A 16,402-nucleotide genomic window follows, 5' to 3' on the forward strand; every position below is an offset into this window, starting at 1 on the left:
CAAAATACTAAGTTCGGGGTGGATGCTTGACATCAAGAAATGGTTTGGAAGATGGGATGCATGTCACTTGGTCAAGGATGCGTCGATCGACTCCCAAGTTAATGAGGCCTTCTTACAATGCCAATGTATCACGGCTTGGGAGAAATCCGGAGGTTCTCGCTTCAGCCATTACACCACACATGTTGCCCCAAACTACAAATCTCTCTTCTTCTCCAAAGGAGGTAACCGAACCCATCCCTACATCCTTGAGCCCATCCCGTTGAGTGCGATCCGCACCATTGCCTCCATTCGTCTTAGCTCCCATTCTCTATGCTGCGAGACAGGACGTTGGGGCACTGGCGAGGAGTATCATCAACTTTGCACCTTATGCCCTCGTCAAGTGCGAGAGAGTGAGTACCACACACTACTTGAGTGCTCAGCTTTTGACCACATTAGGTCCTCTTTTCCCTATATATTCAGCCATGAGTTCTCCCTACATACCTTTTTCTCCCAACCACGATGTGGACTCTCTATTGCGATGCTCATTTCAGCCATTTTTGAGCATCGAGAGTCACTTATGACCTCCACTCACACCACGTGACATGTTCATTTGGTCCCATAGGTCATATTTGACCTCCGAGGATGATAATAGAACTATCTATCTATCTATCTATCTCTCTCTCTAAGTCAGTGAGTTTGGTCCCCCCTCCCCCCCGTCTGTGTGTGTGTGTGTGTGTGTGTGTGTGTGTGTGTCTCAACCCCTCAATTTTGTCCACATGGTCACATTAATAACAATGTTTTTCCTCATATTTCCCAAGTCAATGAACACTGTCCCCCCCCCCCCCCTCCCCCTCTCTCTCTCTCTCTCTCTCTCTCTCTCTTTGTGTGTGTGTCTTTGTTTGTGTTTCATCTATTCTCCCCTCGTACATTTCTTCCTAAATCTCCTCTCTCTCCCTCTCTCTCTCTCTCTCTCTCTCTCTCTCTCTCTCCATGGTTGAATTTTTTCCTCATTATGAAACTTCTGTCTGAAGTGTTCTTCCACTTAAGTAAGCAGTTTGTCCACCACCCCCTTCTCACTCCCTATGTCTCTCTCTTCTCTTTTTTTGGGAATCTCTCTCTCTCTCTCTCTCTCTCTCTCTCTCTCTCTCTCTCCTTCTCCTTCCTTCCTTTTTCGGTGGTTTCCTCATTCTCCTTTAGCACACTATCTTCCCCTTTGACCACGTTGTCTCTCACTAGCTCTGTGTACCTCCGTCTCTTACTCTCTCCTCAAACCCTTTGTTTTATTCATGTGGTCAAACCTTTAGTAAGGATGTTTCTCTTCACTCTCCTTTTGTGAGTGATCTTGGTCCTCTCTCTCTCTCTCTCTCTCCCCCCCCCCTTTCTCTCTCTCTTTTGTTTTACGTGTCTCGCTCTCTATTTGTCTCTCCTCCCTCCTTGTGATTGGCTCTCTCTCTCTCTCTCTCTCTCTCTCTCTCTCTCTCTCTCTCTCTCTCTCTCTCTCTCTCTCTCTCTCTCTCTCTCTCTCTCTCTGTCTTTCTCTCTTCTTCCCTTGTCAATGGCTGTCTCATTCTTCCTCTTATTCTCTCTTTATTTATCTATCTATCTATCTATCTCCTTCTTAATCACTAATTTTTGTCCACATGGTCAAAATTTAAGCGAGGATGCTTCTCCTTACCCTCACTAGGTTAATGATCTTGTTCCTCTCTCTCTCTCTCTCTCTCTCTCTCTCTCTCTCTCTCTCTCTCTCTCTCTCTCTCTCTCTCTCCAACCCTCTATTTTATCCACTTTGTGAAATCGACAATGTGGATGTTTTGATTCACTCTCTAACTCAGTGAGTTTGGTTGCCCCTCAATGGCTCCCTTATTCTTTTTGTAACTCTCTCTCCCCCTCTCTCTTTCCCTCTCTAGCCCTCTGCTTTGTCCACATGGTGAAAACTATGGGAAGACATTTGTCTTCACACTCGCTAAGTGAGTTTGGCTCCCCCTCCTCGCTCTCTCTCTCTCTCTCTCTCTCTCTCTCTCTCTCTCTCTCTCTCTCTCTCAACACCTCAATTTTGTCCACATGGTCACATTAATAACAATGTTCTTCCTCATATTTCCCAAGTCAATGAACACGGTCCTCTCTCTCTCTCTCTCTCTCTCTCTCTCTCTCTCTCTCTCTTTGTGTGTGTGTGTGTGTGTGTTTCTTTGTTTGTGTTTCATCTATTCTCCCCTCCTTGTACATTTCTTCCTAAATCTCCCCTCTCTCTCTCTCTCTCTCTCTCTCTCTCTCTCTCTCTCTCTCTCTCTCTCTCTCTCTCTCTCTCTCCATGGTTGAACTTTTTCCTCATTATGAAACTTTAGTTGAAGTGTTCTTCTACTTAAGTAAGCAGTTTGTCCGTCACCCCCTTCTCACTCCCTATGTCTCTCTCTTCTTCTCTTTTTTTGTAAATCTCTCTCTCTCTCTCTCTCTCTCTCTCTCTCTCTCTCTCTCTCTCTCAACCCCTCAATTTTGTCCACATGGTCACATTAATAACAATGTTCTTCCTCATATTTCCCAAGTCAATGAACACGGTCCTCTCTCTCTTTCTCTCTCTCTCTCTCTCTCTCTCTCTCTCTCTCTCTCTCTTTGTGTGTATGCGTGTGTGTGTGTGTGTCTTTGTTTGTGTTTCATCTATTCTCCCCTCCTTGTACATTTCTTCCTAAATCTCCTCTCTCTCTCTCTCTCTCTCTCTCTCTCTCTCTCTCTCTCTCTCTCCATGGTTGAACTTTTTCCTCATTATGAAACTTTAGTTGAAGTGTTCTTCTACTTAAGTAAGCAGTTTGTCCATCACCCCCTTCTCACTCCCTATGTCTCTCTCTTCTTCTCTTTTTTTGTAAATCTCTCTCTCTCTCTCTCTCTCTCTCTCTCTCTCTCTCTCTCTCTCCTTCTCCTTCCTTCCTTTTTCGGTGGTTTCCTCATTCTTTTTTAGCACACTATCTTCCCCTTTGACCGCTCTGTCTCTCACTAGCTCTGTATACCTCCGTCTCTTACTCTCTCCTCAAACCCTTTGTTTTATTCATCTGGTCAAACCATTAGTAAGGATGTTTCTCTTCACTCTCCTTTTGTGAGGGAGCTTGGTCCTCTCTCTCTCTCTCTCTCTCTCTCTCTCAGTGCAGCCGTTTTTTGACCTAGTAGACAGCAGTCCACTCTTTTGATCATAACTTCTTCATCCAAACTCCGATATGGGTGATCTATAGCCTCAATCTAAGAGCGCAAAGTCCTCTACGCATTGATGTAAAGACAGAAATTTTCAGAGTTATGGAAGGCATTTCTGTAGCAGCATTTCGGAAGTGAATAGGTTCAACAAAATTGATTCTCATCTCCTATTTTACATACAATGTCTTCCGGCACTCGCAAGGGTTCTTCTTCTTCAAGAAGGTCCACAACCATTGTGGAAAATGATCCAAAATCTCCTAAGTGTGGAGATAGCAACACAACCACCCAACCAACGACATCGGAAACCATGATCATGGCATACTTGGTATCATTGCAAGAGACCGTAAACAAACAAGGCGAAGACTTACGAGCACTTGCAATGGAGAATGGCACACTAAGGGTACTTGTGGTTGAGAATGAGAATCTCAAGAGGACACTTGAGATGCAAACAACACGTTTGATGCAACTTGAAGAGGAAGTCAAGGAATGTAAACGCTCTCTTGTGGACTTGAATGCTTTGAAGGAGCGGATGAGCAAAGTAGAGCATGACCATGTATTGAAAGAGGAGAAATTTGACACTATGAGCCGGGATGTATGCGACATGAAAAATGTATGCACAAACAAGTCTTGGGCTGATGTATGTGGTAGCAATGTGGTTTCTAATTCCTCACTCATGCAAGCTATGGTTCAAACAAAGAATGTTGAGAATGTGGATGTGGAGGAGTTGAAGGAACGGGAGCGACGTTCGAAGAACATTGTTATTCGTGGAATTCCCGAAGAGAAGTTAGAGACACCTCCTTCTCTTGCCATTGTTATTGAAGATTTCTTCAAAACCCACTTTGGCATGTCCGGAGTTATGGTCTATGGAGCACATAGAGTGGGGAAGCAAGGAGCTCCTCGCTCGGGAGAACGGCCAATTGTATGCACCATGCCGGATGAGACCAAGCGAAAGATTATCCTTGATAATAGTTGGATCTATTTGAGGGATACAAAATGTTTTGTATGTGAAGATCGCACTATTAAGCAACAAAATATGCGTCGTAAGGTATATGAGGAAAAGAATAATAAAAACAAGGAGATCTCTCATGAAGAAAATGTGCCCAAGGAGGAGGCAAGTCTCTCAAGCAAATAGGGATGCGTGACCTATGAGGCCGAGTTACAATTGAAAATATGCTTTTGGAATTGTAATGGATACGCATGGAATGCGGGGGTTGGCATTGATGAACTAACAAGCAAAGCCGATGTTGTACTTCTTGTTGAAACTTGGGAGCATGATACACAAAGGATTAACGGCTTGGAGGATTACAATGTACATTCATTGATGTGGTCAAAGAATCTCAAGCAACGAAGAGGACAAGGAGGGTTAGCATGTATGGTTAAGAAAGGATTGGAAGATTTTGTATCAATTGTGAAAGATGACAAGTACAAACGTTATGTATGGCTGAAAATTATGACACCAAAAAGAGCACCCATTTTTGTAGCCGGTTGCTACATTCCTCATCATGATTCTCCCTTTTATGCTTGCATGGATAGAGATCAACCATTTTCTGATTTGGAAGAGGACATTGCTTATTTCAAAGGTGAAGGTGATGTTATTGTATTTTGGGATATGAATGCTCGCACAAAAACATCGCAACATGATACTCAACAATTTGATATGCCATACATTTCAAGGGAGTTGGAGGAAGTTCACTTGTATGATCGTACTTCAATGGATGAGAAAGAGCCGGATCACTATGGAAAGTTACTTTTACACATGTGTAATAGCACGGGTATGCTCATTGCCAATGGTGTATCTTTGTGGAGTGGAACCAATGGATTTACATGTAGAAGACATAATGGGGATAGTGTGATTGACTATATGCTACTCTCTGAAGCCATCATGTATCGCATAAAGAGTTTTATGTTTGGTCAATGGACCCCGGAATCCGACCATCGCACCTTATGTATTGACCTTTCATGTGGAGAAGCAACTAAGCATGATAATCTCAGCCAAAGGAAAGAGAAGTTATCACTATGTATGGATTTCAAACGGGCACCAATGTACATTGAAATGGTTGAGCAAAAATTATGGATGACAAAGCTTCAATGTGATGCACCATTGGAAACTAAATGGGAAGCTTTCAAGAAAGCTATTTGTTCTTGTGCGGAAGAATGCTTTGCCATAAAGCATCTCCATGGTATCAACAAAGATAGATCACGCAAAAGGTGGTTTGATAAAGAATGTCAAGATGCTCGAAAGTCCGTGATAAAGCTTGATGCAACTATGGACAAAGACAACTATCAAAGTCATTTGCATACATACAAGGCATTGATTCAAAAGAAGAGAAGAAGATGGGAAGTAAAGCAACAAGAATTTCAAGTCCAAGAAAAGGCACATGCATGTGGAAGATTTTGGAGAAACTTGAGAGGCAAGCGGGTTGAGAATTTTGGTAACTTGAGTCTAGTGGATATGTACACACATTGTAGGCAATTATATGAGCAAGAAAATACTGAAAAAATGCCATTTTATGGTTCACTCCCATGTATGCCATCTTTTTTTACTATTGAGGATGTATGCGGTGGGCTTGAAAAGTTGGCCACTCGCAAAGCGGGAGATCTTCAAGGTATCAAGCCGGAGATGATCAAATGGACGGGAGATTTTACCCATGAGTGGATGTGTGATATGTTCAACCTTGCACTTCAACATGGTATGCCTTATGATTGGAGTACTAATTGGGTTAAGCCTTTGCATAAAGGAGGGGATGTAAAGAATGTAAGCAACTACCGGACTATAATGATTGGGTCTTTTATGGCAAAGTTGTTTGGGTGCATAATGGAGATGAAATTGAGTGATTGGGCTGAAGAGAATGACAAGCGTGCAAAGGGACAAGCGGGTTTTCGTCGATGCCATAGCACCATTGATCATCTTGTCACTCTTCGTGTTCTCATGGAGGAAAGTCGGTTGAAAGGCAAGAGATTGTATTGTTGTTTTGTAGACTTTAAGAAAGCCTTTGATATGATTCCACGTAACAATTTGTGGAGAAGGATGGAAGAACTCCAAGTGCCAAGTGAGTTTATGCTTGCGGTTTCTCGAATCTATGAGAAGGTGATTTGTCAATTGCGCATGGGAAGAGAAATTTCAGAAATTTTTGTAAGCACTATTGGGGTTAAACAAGGATGTCCATTGTCACCAACTCTCTTTGGTCTATGCATCAATCAATTGGAACAAATGGTACTTGACTTTATGCAAGAAGAAGGCATTGAAGAGGTCACTATTTGCAATGCGGTAATCATGCTTTTGTTGTATGCGGATGATGTAGTGCTTCTAGCACACACTTTAGAAGATGCACAAAAGCTTATGGTTGTCCTTGAGAACTTTTTCTTGCATAGTGGGCTGATTGTAAATGAATCCAAAACAAAGGTTATGCTTGTGAAAACCAACCATAAGGAGAAGCCATGCATTGTGTACAACAACGAGACACTTGAAGTTGTTGAGAGCTTTAAGTACCTTGGCCTTGAGGTTCCATCCAATCACAAGTGGCATGAATGTGCTATGCGTCGTTTGGAAGCGGGAAAGAGAGCATATTATGCATTTGAGAACATGTGTAATGCGGGAAACATCAAGTGTTGGGTTCTCAAGAAGTATCTTTTTGATGCATTGGTGCCACCGGTTCTTCTTTATGGAGTTGAAGTGTGGGGCGGGAGCATCTCAAAGTCTACTTGGAAAGAGTTTGAGAATGTCCAAAAGCGTTTTCTTACAAACTTTCTCCAAGTTAAGACACAAACACCATATATGCTCCTACTTCTTGAGTCGGGATCCCTTCCAATTGAGGTTATGGGCATGGAAAGGGTTGTGGAGTACATGATAAAGATGCGTCAAAACCCCTCACATCGACTTCCTACAATTGCATGGGAAGCAAGCAAAAAAGTTCAAAAGACGCATAAAAGCAAGATCTTGAGCACGGGATGGATGCAAGACATAAAGAAGTGGTTTGGGAGATGGGATGCATTACACTTGCTACATGATGCTTCAATTGACTCTCAAGTGAATGAAGCTTTTCTACAACGCCAATGTATTACGGCTTGGGAGAAATCCGGTGGGTCACGCTTCATACATTACACCACCTATATTGCCCCCAACTACAAAACCATGTTCTTCGCTGAGAGAGGAAACCGTACTCACACTTACATGCTTGAGCCTATTCCCTTGTCCGCGATACGCACTATCGCAACAATTCGGCTTAGCTCCCATTTCCTTCGATGCGAGATAGGGCGTTGGGGCAATGGAGAAGAGTCAAATCGATTGTGCACATTATGCTCACTGCAAGTTCGAGAGTCTGAGTACCACACACTACTAGAGTGCTCAGCTTTTGATCACATCCGAACTTGCTTCTCTCACATTTTCAGCCATAACTTAGACCTACACACTTTCCTCTCCCAGCCAAAGTGTGGGCTCTCCATTGCGACTCTCATCACTAAAATTTTGGAGCATCGAGAGTCACTCATCAGTCATACACATACTACATCACATGTAACTTTGGTCTCATAGGTCATATTTGACCTCCGAGGACGATAATAAAATCTATCTATCTATCTATCTATCTCTCTCTCTCTCTCTCCTTTCTCTCTCTTTTGTTTTACGTGTCTCGCTCTCTATTTGTCTCTCCTCCCTCCTTGTGATTGGCTCTCTCTCTCTCTCTCTCTCTCTCTCTCTCTCTCTCTCTCTCTCTCTCTCTCTCTCTCTCTCTCTCTCTCTCTCTCTCTCTCTCTCATTTCTCCCACATGGTCAAAACTGTAGTGGCTGTTTCTCTCAGCTCTCCCTAAGTGACTAAGTTTTGGTTCTCTCTCCCTCTCATGGAATCCTGAAATAAATAGTACATCCTTCCTAATGGTTTGAAAATCTTAGAGAGTTTTAAGAAGTTTGTACCAAGATAGATGTCTCTGAGCTTATATTACTACCAATTGCCGAGCTCCCTTCTTGCCTTCGCCAAAAGCCGAGCTCCAACTTCGCTACCTTTCTTTCTCATGTCGCCTTGTCGAGCTCCGACTTGCTCCCTTCCTTTCTCGTGTCGCCTTGTCGAGCTCCGACTCGCTCCCTTCCTTTCTCGTGTCGCCTTGCCTAATCTTTCCCTCCTTACCTTATCTTTCTTCTTCCCGTTTTCTTGTCTCCCACTCCTTATGCCTTTTTATCAAACCCTACTCTTCCCCCTAAGCAACGACAGTGCCATTGTTGCTAGGTGGGAAGGCCTTTTGGATGATGTGGCCAGCATCATATCGTGTGGGAGGGGTTCCAAATTTGAGTGCCATAGTGAGCAGGTGAAAATCCGCTTCTTGCTTGTGCTCATCTGAGCTTCACGAGCTCCCCCTACGACTCCTTCTTCCCTCCCTGTGCATCATTTTCCTGCTCATGTTGTCCGCCATTTTCTCCTCCCTAATTTTCTCCCCCTTCCACACTTAAGCTTCTATTTAATTGCAAGGGCGGCCATCTTTAGATTGGGTGGCCTAACCACTTTCTAAGGGCGCCACATTTGGTATACATATCGTACAAGGCATTGCCTAGCACAACATGTTTTCACAACAGACCTCGACTGACAATATCATCGTGAATTTTTTTATCCAACATCTCAAATAATGCCACATGCCTTTAAGATGCACGTATAGGTGACTACATTTACCAAAAGATATTCCCTTCGCACTCGATAAAATTAGCCCAGAGCTCCGTACCGTAGCCGTGTTGGGCATTCCCCGCACCGAATGTGCCCCGAGAGGCACCGTTTTAAATTCTTCTTGCTATCTATGGCCCACCAATTTGATGATTGCGCCATCATCTTCTTTTGGAGTCCACCAACTTGAACTTTGTGGGCCCACTAACTCAGGCTGCGAGATCTGCCAAAAGTCATTCGGTACCTCATCATTGATCGTTGTCACCGACTTACAACATTAATATCTTTCAGCTTCGGACTCCGATTGGCAAGCTGTAAATTCCTATAGACTTCTCAAGTTGCATAGAACACATACAAACCCTTATGAGGGTGTAAAATTACCAGATGCCCAATTCGGTACGGATCTACATGATTGACTCAAACTTCAAACTGCCAAAAGGTTTTCACTATAGCTCCAATCGACGAGCCGTAAATACAAGCCGGTAGAGCACTTCAATCACTGCATTTCTAGATCATAATATCCCACCCGTGATCACCTCAAGCATACTCCTTTTTAGCATCATCAAGGCATCTATTGGCCCTTTAAAGTCGCATCTAGCATGCATTAACTAAAACCTGGCCTGTTAACAAGCCCTCATCATTTCTTAGTAAATCTGTAGGTTTCAAAGAAGCTTAACTTGAATTTCTTTGCTCTTTTTCCCATCATGAAAGCGGACTGGCATGACATCCACCCCCGCTGAACCTGCACATCCTCTGACATGTGCCAACCGTCTTTTCTTTTAACTTGCATCATCAAAAGCTTCATCAGACACATTGTCCGATGCATACATATCATCATCATCCCTTGGCTGCTGATATAAGATTTGATTCTCAAAACTAAGCTCACCTTCCCGTTTCTTGAACAATTTGATCCTTTTCCCTTCAATAGGAACTCTAAGCTTAGTGCCATTGAGCTCACATAACTTCTATGTTGCATTGCCATAAACATGAAGTACAACATATGGTCCAAACCACCGCTTGACCATCTTCCGCATATATAGCAAAGTATTGATTTTCCAAGCTATTATCATAAACAAGGACCCAATCTCCATCCTTGGTAGCATAAGGCCATAGCCTATGCTTCTTACCAAATGCTGCTTTATTCTTCAACCTTGCCTCCTTGATCTTTTCTTTTGCCTGCTCAATATCTTCTTGATGCCTCTCAAGTTGGCAAATACGTAAAGCAAGAAAATCTTATGTAGCCATATCTACTTCCAATGGCATTATAGTCCAAGACATAATTGCCTCCTCTGTACGCATAATGAGTTTTTGTCCATGCATCAATTCAAATGGCATATAACCTGTAACTGAACTATGAGTAGTGTGATCAGCCCATAAAGAAAAATGTAGCAGTTTAAGCCAATCACTAATATGTCCTTGGTATGCTTTTGCTAAAGCCTTAACAACAGGCGGATTCCCTCTTTTACTTTTCCCCTCAGCCTCTGGATTGTATGCCGTAGTAAGAGACAATTTGATGCCTAAATGAGAAAAGGACTTACAAGCTTCATCTGCATCCAGCTCTCCTATGTCAGCAATGATCTTGCCAACACATCCATACATGGAAATAACATCTTCAAGAAAAAAAAATCATACAACACTTCTAGCCTTTGTATGCAAAGATCTTCCTTCAACCTGATTAGTGAGATCTTCTCTAGCAAGAACAATATACCTCATCTGCCAAACACCCACTAGCATTGTAATCAAATATACTACCCACTTGTAATGCATAGCTAGTGGATAAGTAGGATGTAATCTATTGTCTCGATGCCGTACATTAGAATACTACTAGCATACTAAGCAGGTCTCCACAAATTGAGCAACATCTTTGTACATTCCCTTCCACCAGTAGCGGTCTTTAATTTTGACAAACGTTGCTCATACCCATCTGTGTCCGGCCTATAAGCTTTAATGAAACTTTTTAATCATCTGCTATTGAGTTGCTTTATCACAAACAACCCATTGTGGTACCCCTCTTGAACGCTTTCACTGCTTCTACAGATGACCATCCTTTAAAAAGTAGCCATAAGACTTCTTTCTGATCCTCTTGTATTCTTTATCACTCCATCCCTCTTGCGTGGTAAGAGTGCTTAGGTAACGGCCGATCAAAATCCATTCTCCATCATACAGCTCTTACGACATTTTGACTCCTCAACAATGTTGTACAATATTGTGATCCCCGTTTACCAGTCATATGGGAAGACTGTCTGTAAACCCTGGGGGAAACACACCTCAGTACTGTTAGGTATCCAAGGGGATAGGTAGATTAAAAAGTGTAATCTTGTGCTAAAGGATATGCAAAGTGTAATCTTGTGCTAAAGGATATGCAAAGTGCGTACATTAGCACCAAGCAATCTAATTAATAAGCATTTATTGCTCTACTTGGAGTTTGCTTACCATCAGATAAAGCATGTTTGCGACTAGGTTTTAGTCTCTTCATGTATAAGTCACGTTCTCAACCTTGAACACTAGTTATGGTGGGGTTGTTTACTTATGAATTTGAGAACAAGTCAAGGACTTACACTTGGCTGATGAGTTATGTCAGCAAGTTACCTTCATGGAAAGTAAAAAGTGTTACTCTTTCAGGTACATCTTTATTGTGATAACTCATTTATCATGCTTATGTGCGTTCTAAATGGAGTCTACACACTATGATTGGATTGGAGCCGGTAACACAAGATGGTTGAAAATGGACAACAATGTGCAAAATCAAGATGTTATTCTTGATTATATTGGACATCCTACTGCACCATGTTTCGGTCAAACAAACAGTTGGATCCATCAGGGTTACCACTGTGGAAAAAATTAGTATTCTTATAAATATCCTACTACTTTTGTTTTCGAGGCCGAAAATTCTTTTCCAAGTGGGGAGTAATGTCATGCCAAGGGTAGGACTATAGGAGGGCACGGCCCTAGCCAAGGGCAGACGGACATGCAGTACAGGTGCTGTGTAGAGCTAAGAGCCAGAGGGCCAAGGGCCTATATATGGGTATGATTGGGTGGTTATTGGCATGTCTATCTTCCTATGGCCTTTCAAATGTGGAAGAGGTGTGCGGCTGGCATGATTTAGCGGTGTAAGATCACCAAAAATTTATCGCATGGTGGTTTGATCATCTGGATTCGATGGTTGGGGAGGCAGTTGAGTGTATGGAGCAGGTTGTTTCATTGGTTCATCCACTTATGGTTGAGGATGTGGATTTGAAGCCGTAGATTTTGCATGTGATGCTGACTGCAGATTTTTAGTTGTGTGAGTGGCTCTGGTGGTATCGATGTACGTAGTGGTATGCTCTCGTGTGAATTACCCATGTGATGCAAGATATGAATGTGTGCTTGTTTGTGCTCGAGAGGATCTTTTAGAATGTGCAAACAAGAAATGAACTTCAAGTTGTGATTTTTGACTTATATAGTACTTTTTTTTAAAAAAACTTAAAAACTCAATATTTTTTTAAAAAATACCAAAATAAATGAAACTTGACCCACGAGACCACTGATCAGAGCATCAACAAATCACTTGGCATTACAATAGAAGTGGTTAGTGTCAAAACTTTATTATTTTTACACCCAATGCTTACCATTTCGTCGCCTTGTCTTCAACCATCATCGAAATCAATTTTTTCCACTCGAAGCATGATATGATTGAGATTGCCTCATGCTAACCACTTTCTCTATTCTACGTTTCAAACTTCTTTGCACTCTAGTCTTCTTCCTCTCTCTCCCCGCTAAAACTCTGTAGAACCAATTGAACATCTCGTGTAGAACATTGCTTTTTTTTCTTCCACCTCCATGCCGTGTATTTTAATAATACACTTCTTTTGCTTGATAGTTTGAGCACTCCATTCCTTGGATACTCAAGATGCCCAATGAACCGTATGTGTGGAGAAAAAATGAGCTATGTGCAAAAAGAATACATGCTGAAAAAACAATTAAACTTTAGTTCAAACACTGATGTTTTTTTATTGCAAAGAAAAGTGCTCAACCCAGCATGTAATGTGTTATGTGTGTCTCCCCCCAGGTATCCACCATATACACTACAGACTGCCACACATGACCACGCGTAATTCCTAGGGCTTCTTCTTTACCTCTGTAGGTGGTAATGTCACACACCTTTTTCCACAATTGAAACTCATCGGGACTTGGAAGTAAGAATAGTCTAAAAGAAGATGCCTAGCTTTACTACCACCCATACATATTTTATTAGAAATATCTTGTGTACTTCCAGATGCTTTCTTGTCCTTTGATAACTCAACTGCACCCCCATGTAGACCAGACATTATTGAACTCGTCGTAATGCAAGGATTTGTTGTCTTCTACTGGCATGTCATCCTCCACATATTGAAATCCACCCGATAAGCTTGCAACATCATTATTGGTGTACCTTTTTGGAATGCTGACATTGTAAGGTGTTGGCAGAAACCTAAACAAACCTTTTGCCATGTGACTTAATTAAAAGGTATTCCTAACATCATTAGGAATACGTAATTAATAGGTGTTACTAATGGCTTCAAAAAAATTAAAAGGCTAAAACCTGAAAGATTCAAAGCCACTTTCTCCCTGCACTGCTCTATCATCAGTGGTGACATAGCGCATCCTCACCCCACACTTATTTGATGCACACCACTGAAGCCAAGTGTTGTAATGTGCTTCTCTGCAAGATGCAGGCAAGGTGACGCAATTGCTAAGTTGCTCCCCTCCCTCTTGCTCACAATGGACACACCCATTGGCCCCTGGCACACCCTACCCACCTCCTCCCCTTCTGAGCACATTTCATTGTTGTTGCACAGAGAGAGAGAGAGAGAGAGAGAGAGAGAGAGAGAGAGAGAGAGTTCCCAAAAAATCTTTGTCTTCTCCAATTCATCTTCCGCTTCTCATGCAAGCAACGCAAAAGAAAAATCCTTTGGCTTCCTCTCCCCGTGCACGCTCTTCCTTCAACACTCCCGCTCTCCCTTTGCTTCACCTCCTGTCTGCACTCCCTTAGCAGTTCGCCAAGCTTTACAACTATGCAACTATTTTTTCTTATTGGGGAGGACTAACGTTCGACATTCCATATGATTTCACAAAGTTCTTCACAACCTTCCAAAAAATTTACCTGGAATCTTGATGCTTTCACACCCTTTTTTCTTTTGTCTGAGATTGGGGAGACCTACTGTGACAATTCTATACAAAGCTTCATAGGCCTTGAAACTTATTCTTGCGCTGTCACACACCTCCATCATCTCTTGAGGGGACGCAATGCTCTTTAGCGCGCTGAAATACTTTTGGCGCAAAACATTCGCAATGCCAGCATTGGCTGAATCGTCCAATAGCTCCACGAACTCCTTTGGCTTGATGATATGTTGCGGATCATCCAATAGCTCCAGTCGTTTGAGTATCGGAATCGATTTCCATCATCATCCGAGACATGTTCGTGCATATTGAAATAATATTAGAGTAACCTGCAAAAAATCTAAGAAATTGGAAGCTTGCATTTGTATCCCTAACGAGTTTGATGGATACGTTTCTTTCGAGTTCCACCGCTTGAAGATACATAGACATCACATGTCTCTTGCGCTTGCGAATGTGGTATCCCAATGGAATGTGTGTGAGATGATCAATTCGCTGGTGCGTATTACATGTAGTGTGTTGTAGCTAGACGTAATTGTCTAGCTGGCACTTTTGCTCCATTTTTTGATGCTCTACTCTTTTATTAAGCTTCGTCATTTCATCGTTAAGCTACTTCGTCTTCTCGTTGGCTTCCTCTTTAACTTGTTGAATGTATTTCACGTACTTCTCTTGCAACAATGACGAATAGGAAGCAAAATGTTGTTTTCTTGCTTCCCTTTCATTGACGAAAGCTGAATACAATCTATTGCAGTAGCCAAATAATCTGTCTCTCCCATCTCCAATAAAACGTAGTAGCTCAGTGACGTTATGAAAGGTCGGTGATGCATTGGTCATTGGATCCCAATGGTAAATATGACCATCAATCCATAAGTTGATTTCCTTGCACCCATTGTTCTATAGCTAGTCTGCAGCATTGGGATTAGATGTGCCAAGTCGCACAATAATGTACTCTTGCTCCAAATCAATGTTTAATCAATATCGTTTTGTCTTGTTAGTAATGTCTTGCCGTGGTAGGGGATTGAATGACATTTGTGTTAGCTAATCAAGTAAATTAGAGAGAGAATTGTGTAATGGTGACTGCTACAAACAGGTGAAGCTACCTATGGAGGGAAGAAGTGGAGAGTACTGAGAGATAGGAGAAAAGGATTATGTTGTGGAGGGAAGAAAGAGAGGGAGTGCAATTCAATCCCCCCTTGAATTCAAATTGTTGATCATGAGTGTAGAGTTGCACACAAAGGTAATGGAGTTTTTTATTGCTCTCACCTAGAGCTGGAGTGAGAGAAGCATGAGAGAGAGAGAGAGAGAGAGAGAGAGAGAGAGAGAGAATAAAGAAAGAGAGAGTGGGAGAGAGAGCAGATTTGTAACCTTGGAGGATCTGCACTTTCTATCAGAAGTAGGCAACAAAGAATGTCCACTTAATGATTGGGAGGGGAAAGTGATAAGAAATAAAAGAGAGAGAGAGAGAGAGAGAGAGAGAGAGAGAGAGAGAGAGTTGGCTCATCTTTTAGAGAGAGAATGCAGTGAGAGAATATAAAAATCTACTGTTATGGCAGGGTGGCTTAAAAGTGTCTCCTTTAATGAGATCTAAGTGAAAGAGAGTGTTTTATATGTTAGAGAAAGAAAGGGGGTGGAAAAAAGACATTTTAAAATTCATTTGCCCACCTCTCTCTTAGGTTACTAATATATTATTTTCAAATACAAAATATGAAAATGGCTTTAAAAAAAATATTAACATAGAATTTTTTGCCCTCTCTTTTAAGCTTGGTCAAAATTGGATTAAACTTTAAGCATTCCCTTAAACTGCCAAATAAAGGGACCCTCCTATACCCCATTCACTTCCTAATGATAGAGAAATGACCACCATAGCATATTGAGAGCACATGGAACTCTTGTCCAATCCTCCATGTGCTTGTGCAATAAAGACTTCTGGAGTGTGAGACAAAGAGGTGGTTCTATCGATAAAGTAAATGAGCAGGGGGTCAACTCTACATGTATAAAGGTGCTCTTAAGTTTTTTGCATTTTTATTGAAGATGTTTGTCTCCTAGGGTTTAACACAAAGGATTTCTTTGAAAGAGTAGGAGACATAAATGTTGTCTCTTTTGTGTTTCACATTAAAGAAATAAACTCTCCTTTACGTGATCTTTTTGCCCACTTCAAAATTAAAACAGGAAAATGTTTCCCTCTCCTTTTCCATTGCAAATGTGGAGAAATAGTATAAATACTAAGGTGTCATTGATATATATGTATGTGTGTGTGTGTATGTATGAATATGTACAAATTTATACGAATGTATGTATATGCATGCGTAAAAAGGGGGGGAAAGGAACCTAATGCTTAAAATTAACGCCAAAAAGTGACACAAAGTGACAAAGCTCACCAGAAGAGCCAAGTCTTCTTTGTGGTGGCTCCTAGGCACTCTCTAGTAAGGTATTTGCTCATGTAGTTCTTTGGTGCGTTGGAGCCT

The sequence above is a fragment of the Adiantum capillus-veneris genome, chromosome 16 (assembly GCF_014529385.1).
Source record: "Adiantum capillus-veneris isolate H3 chromosome 16, ASM1452938v2, whole genome shotgun sequence".
Classification (NCBI taxonomy): domain Eukaryota; kingdom Viridiplantae; phylum Streptophyta; class Polypodiopsida; order Polypodiales; family Pteridaceae; genus Adiantum; species Adiantum capillus-veneris.